Source organism: Solanum lycopersicum, chromosome 4, assembly GCF_036512215.1.
Source record: "Solanum lycopersicum chromosome 4, SLM_r2.1".
Taxonomy (NCBI): Eukaryota; Viridiplantae; Streptophyta; class Magnoliopsida; order Solanales; family Solanaceae; genus Solanum; species Solanum lycopersicum.
Genome location: NC_090803.1, coordinates 46,411,976 through 46,418,853, shown reverse-complemented (window position 1 = coordinate 46,418,853; position 6,878 = coordinate 46,411,976). Strand labels below are relative to the sequence as shown.

Here is a 6,878-nt window from a genome sequence, read left to right as displayed (position 1 = left end):
GAACTTCACCATATTGAATACTACAACAAGAACTATCGCATCTGTGCCCTTAGATCGGCAAGTATGTGAGTAGCATACACTACATCAAAAATGATCATTAGCGGCAAATAAGAAATAATTGCCGCTAAATATGTATCTTTAGAGGCAATTAACACTATTGGTATATGTCCCTAAAACCTTTAGTGACATTGGTTCTAAAGACACTTAACTAATGATAGTGAATAATTTAACCTTCTTTATTAATGTCAATATCTAATGCCGCTAAAAGTTGTTTTTATTGTAGTGATACCTAGAGAGATGGGTTAACTTTAGCCTGCACCTACTCCAACTCGGTTCTAAGTATACTCCCACCTAAATGAAAAGCTAAAATACACTAAAATGTTGAGTAGCTCAAAATGCTAACATGCTATCAAGGAATGCACATAATTGTACAAAAAGTTATGGCATTTAATTCTTAAGTATCATTTTCTGGATAATTTTCCTAGGAAGTATAATTCATTACACTACCAAGAATCATGTTATTTAGATTGTGTGATTTATAAAAATTAAATTACAATAAGCTTCAAAAATAGGAAACCCTAGGTTTGAACAGTTTATGAGATATTCCAAAACCAATTCAATTCTAGGAACCTAATGGGTGAAAGCAACAGACTAGGGAAATATCACATACTAGGTAACAAAATATATAGAGAAATCCTTCATATTTCTAGGCCGAACTTCGAGGAACACTCATGTTTGTTCTTTGGAGAAACAATCGACTTTTCCTATTTATTTGTCTCTAAGTTGGGTGATTTTTGGAGAATGAGGGTTCTGGTATTTTCTGAGTAGATTAGGCGTCAAACGACGTAGTTTAAGTGTCCAACACATTGGGGAAAAGACTAATGCGACCTTGACTGAAATAATGCAAAAGCGGCTTCAAGACGGGCTTCACGGGCCATCATGATGACCAAGGCCTGTCTAGAAGCTCGTGAAAATGCCCTGAACGATAGGACTTCAGTAAAATAAATATAACTTCTTACTTTGAGCTTGGAATTAGGCAAACTTGGTGACTTTGAAAAAGGGCTCGGAGATGTTTAATTTGACAGGTCATGGGCCACCTAGTTCATTTTGTGCTGAAAGATATGGTTGTTTAATGTTGATCCTAAACTCTTAGTCTGACAACGTCCCTTCATGGATGACTTCATGGTCTGTGTGGAGCTTCACGGACCACTTAGACATTCATGGTGCTCAACAATAGTTTGAGAATACCCTACTTGCACCTTAGGGGTCGTTTGGTACAAAGATCTATAATGAAGGGATTAGTAATGCAGAGACCAGTAATGCAAAGATTGGCAATGCAACGATTTAGTTATGCAGGGATTATTTTTATCAAGTGTTTGGTTCATCTTTTCTTACCTAGTTTTGTATGTGGTACCAAAAAAATTCTTTCCAACTATACCCTTGAGTTATTATGAGATTTTCTATTTCATGCAATTGGGTCAAGGTAGATAATTTACAGACAAAATTATTTTTATACAACATTTTTAACTAGCTAGGAGAATAAAAATTTATTGTTGTCTTCACTGTTTTGTCACTTAGAGTATTTGGAAGTAAATAATTGACATCTTAATAAATTGGAGTTAATACCTTAAAAGATTAATCAACTCTAATAATTTATATAGAAATTTTATTAAGCTTCGTTTAGTAACAATAAATTTTTAAAAAAACTCTTTATCTTAAAATAAAATAAATATAGAAAAATATATTAAACTATTCTTGTACTCGAGATGTTTATTCTCTTGTTTTAGTCTACTTCTGTAATGTTTAGCGGGCTTCTCTTAAGAGACAATATTTAACTGTCGAATATTATTAAATTCATACTTCAAGATTAGCATATTAGTCGGATTATAATATTTTATATTAATATGGCGGAATGGTCTGGTGGACCCTTATACTTGTACGCGTTTGTATTGTGAACCCTTCTACTTACCCTTTTGTCATCTATATCCTTAAATTCAATACAAATAAGATTTTTAAACCCCACTCATCATGTGTGTAGTTCACTCTCCCTTAAATTGATGACATGTCAAATCCACATCATTTATATCAATGACATGTCAAATTCATATCATCTATATCAATGACATGTAACAATTATCTTTTTTAAATATTTTAAAGATTTTTAAACCAAATTATTTAATAAAAAGTAACAGTTAAATTTATATTTATTTCTTAAAATAAAAATTGATACTCCTGCGACTTTTTTCACCAAAAAAAAAAGTCATTGCTGCATTTCTTCTTCCCCTTTCTTTCTAGCTTCATCTATGAAGAAGATGAAAATGATGAATATAGCCCTCAAGATGCTTTCCTCCTTCTTCAACCATCACAAAATTATCAAACTAAGTCGTCGTCGCACCATCAGATCTGACTGAAAATCTTTTCACTATCGTAACTAGATCCTTCAACCCTCACCCACCTAATTCTCCCCGCACCTTACTACCATCATCTCTCTCACTCTACAGCAAATCGGTTGTCTCCGACGAGCACCGCCAACATCGACCTCTCCCTTTGCCGGCGAACCAATGGACTCAAGGAGGTTTCAATGTCAAGATCTCTTAAAACAATTACAAGAGTATGGAAAGAAGGGGCTCGACATATTTTCGTGGAATTCTATGCTCAGGACAAAAAGTTGCTATGAGTAGCACCAACTCATCCTGTTAATGCCTGAACCATTCAGCCAACTTTGCTTTTCAATTTGAGTTGTGAAAGGCTTGTAAATTTTAAATTTAGGTTCTGCAAAAAGTCTCCTCCTGAAAATGGGTGAAGAAGATGGAGGTTTTTTTTATTAGATTGTGGTAAAAGATTAAAAAAAAAAGGGATGAGCATAAGATGGATATGGGTGAAAAGGAGGCGTAATGAGTGAAGAAGAAGGAGATTTTTCATCATTGATTAAAAATAAATAAAAAATTATTTATTTTATAATTTTTTAATATTTTTTTAAGAAAATGCTCCCTCACGCGCCTTAATATATATGTGGTTACACACTTTTTCTAAATCAAACATCCAAATGCCACATAAGCTTGGTCAATAGTCATAGGGGTTTATTAAATTGTGTTTTATTGTGTTCATGAGTCTAGATGACAAAAGGTTAAGAAGAAGGTTCACAATGCAAACGCAAACAAGTATAAGGGTCTACCAGACCATTCCGCCTAATAATAATAAATAGATTAAATAACTCATATTTTAGAAACATTAAAATATATCTAAATAATAAAATTTGTAAATTAATTTATTTATATAAATATATTAGTATAAATATAAAATATAAAATTAAGAAAATAATTAAAATGATTAAAATGATTTGAGGGGGAATTTTTGTCTTTACCTAGATTAGTCACATGGTATTAGAACTAATACCACCATATGAAAGGTGTTAGTTATACACACTCTAATACCATGTAGATTGAATAACTAATCTATGGATTGATTATACGCAGACAAAAAAATTCCTACCGAACATAATCCTAAATAATACCACACATAATACTTGGACTGCTTCTCCTAATACTCCTTACCAAACAACCCCTTCGAGTTCACCAAATGATTTATAAATTAGATAGAAATTGAGAATTAAGTAACATGCAAGAAGAAGAACTAATATTAATACTCTTTTAACTTTCATCTTTGGTTATTGTTATCTACTAACTTTACTTAATTTTAGGTTATAACTAATTTTTATTGTATATTAAATTATTTATTAAAATAAGTCATCAAATATATTTTTATTTGTCTTATATAGTTAATTAATCTTGATTATATATTCACACTAGTGTGTGACTATAGATCTTTTTAATAGTAAAATAATGATACAATATTTAAAATTAAATTACTTCTCATTAATTATTATCAATTTGGAAATGGTTATCAAACGAGAAACCATAAAACAAACCACTTATTAATTTTCTTTTTGATACCGCCTCAAATAGGAATTAGTTAATCAAAAACCTTAAGTGGTCAGTTTAATGGTTGAATTTAAATATTAAACAGACCAAACAAAAACTATTTAATAACAACACCTCCAATAGTATAAAAATGATCGATTTCATCAAAAATAATAATTAGAATTTCATATTCAATTCTTTTTAGGTAGGGTGGGGTGGGTGGGATGAGGGTGTTTGGGGATTCCATACACTTCTATGAATATCTTTTTTCTCTTTCTTTTTCTCCTACATTCCTAAAAATGTCTAATGAAAAAGTTTAAAATTATCGACTAAACTTTAAAGAAAATAATAAGTACGATATCTCCATTTTTCCTCCACATCCTTTTACTCAATAATTCCTAGCGCAGATTTTGTTAACAACAGTCCCCATTATATCTTCTACCTTGATTGAAGACCTTTCATTATCAAACTGTAACATAGAATTTTCAACTTCTTTTCGTATCATATCTTGCATAACTATAGAAAATTCTGGGCTCAGCGACTGTTTCTCCATACTTGTAGGACCAAAATTCTCACTCTAAATTATTGAAAATTGAGGCATTAAATTTGATGGAGTAGGTTCAGATTTCGATAACAGGTGCCAATCCACCTATTTGATCAATTTGATCCCACGAATTTTAATTCTTGGTAGATCTAAATCCGGGTAACGAGAGACTAAGATATGTTGATGGATCAGGAAATACTGGTGAAACTGATGAAAAAGTAAAAATTTCACCCAGTGGGACACTAGGTATATACACACTCAACAGAGGTACCCCAGATAGACCCAAATTGCTAATATGATATCCACATGGGCTCAAATATATTGATGGTTCGACCATTACAACAGAAACTGATGAAAAAGGCACAATTTCAACTAGTGGGGCAACAGGCGGATAGAGGATTAATTGAGGGAACCTAGATAAACTAAAATTTCTTAAAACAGATCCTTGTCGACTTAGGGATATTAATAGATCAGGAATTACTAGTGAAAATGCTGAAAGTGTTAAATTTTGACTATCTGCGGCTATGTGTGGATACAAAACAAAATTGCTTATATCAGATCTATATGTACTACCTGAAGTTATACTCTCCATATTACTAAACAATTTCTTCAATGGTGGTTGAGGATTTTTGAATGTTAAATTTTCTAAGATCAAAGGGCGCTTCCGTTTAAGGAATGAATTCCAATGTTTTTTTATCGCATTATCGGTACGACTTGGTAACAAACAGGATATCATAGCTCATTGATTACCAAATTTGGCATGATCTTTGATAATAATATCATCTTCATCAAGAGTAAAAGGTCGACGATCCACTTGAGGATTAAGCTGATTACACCATCGAAACCTACACGATTTTTTGGATCGACCCAGAATCAATTGGACAATCAGAGACCAATTTTTTTCTCCATGTTCCTCTACTAGCTTCTGCAGTAGATCATCCTCTTTAGGATTCCATCGACGCTTGATCATACTTTTTTTCTTCATTATTTCCATTGAATAAAACTAATCGAGAAAATGAGATATGAGAATTGGGAGAATGGGGTCTTGTTTTTACTTTATAAAGACTTGTAGGGAGAGAGGGATGTAAATAGTAGGAGTGGGAATAGAAGGTATACGAGTGACCAAGTTAGTATAGAGTTATTAATTATAGTGTAGCATATTAGTAAATTTCATAAATTAATTCATATTTCCTTTAAGTAGAGTTTGATGGTTTTGATTAGAACAGATATGATCGTAATAATATTGAAGTTTGACTAGAAGTGATTTTAGAGAAGAACATAATAACATTCAAACTAACCATTTCGACTACAATTATAGTTTGACCGATAATTGCTTTGAGAAAATGTATTTTAAGTATATTTGCATCAAACTAATAAATATAAGATATTTACTTTCATATGTTCTTTTATTATATACTTATCATTTATCAACTATATTATAAACTTAATATATCATTTCACATGACAAATGATTTATGTGAAAATTTCACATCATTATCAGTTAATTAAAAGGATGGTATAAATATGAGAAAGGAAGTGAAATATATTTTCATGCCCCAAGGCTACCCTCGAGACGTAATATGAAATCTAAGATCACGAATGACCCCTAATTAACCCTGATTCTGATATGTAACAAGCATATTGATGAACAACTAAACAAACATGCACTATGCCAAAGCTAAAATAGTGGATTTTTGAAAATGGCAAATGCTCAACTAGTAGGAGTGTACATAAAATAATAGGTCTGTAGTGAAAACTAAAACAACTACTCAACAACCCAAGTTGAATCTACTACTATGTCTAAAAAGCCTCTAACAAAGTTGAGTTGTTGGACATTACCCCGAGCTAACTCTAACAAAACTTAAAGCGGATATTAAAGACTAAAATATAAAACATGTCTATTGTCCTTGAAGTATGAGGACTCACTACTGAAGCTTCTGAAGTTGGACTGAGAATCAAACTAGTTGGGGTCTAGATGTTTAGTGCCTGAACACACATCATAAAACAATCTAGCGCAAAGTACGTGTGGATTAAACTGATCATGTAACTAATATGTTGAACTGAATATTGATAACATGGTCAATGTATTAAGAGTATGAATGTGGGGGCTACTACTAACTACCATAAACCACGTGAGTTTAATGTGGAGTCCAATGTATACACCCCATAGAAAGTACCCAATATACCTTGCTCGTGGTATAAATGCATGATTGTGGCGTTGTCACTAAACCAAATGTCCAACAGAGATGACTTCTAAACCTACGTTGGCACGTAGTTCTAGGACTATGAGGGTACGTTGAATCCTAGTCCAACTCGGTGCTAATTCTACCCCCAACTGAATGAAAAGGAAAAATGCACTAAAATACTAAGTATCTCAAACACTAACATGCTTTGGGAATGCACATATTTACACT

The 6,878-nt window shown here is 32.2% G+C and overlaps 1 pseudogene; it reads right to left on the bottom strand.

Annotated features, from left to right (window-relative positions):
* Positions 1 to 4,265: 4,265 nt before the first annotated feature.
* On the bottom strand, positions 4,266 to 5,473 carry LOC112941362 (transcription factor MYB73-like; annotated as a pseudogene).
* Positions 5,474 to 6,878: the final 1,405 nt, after the last annotated feature.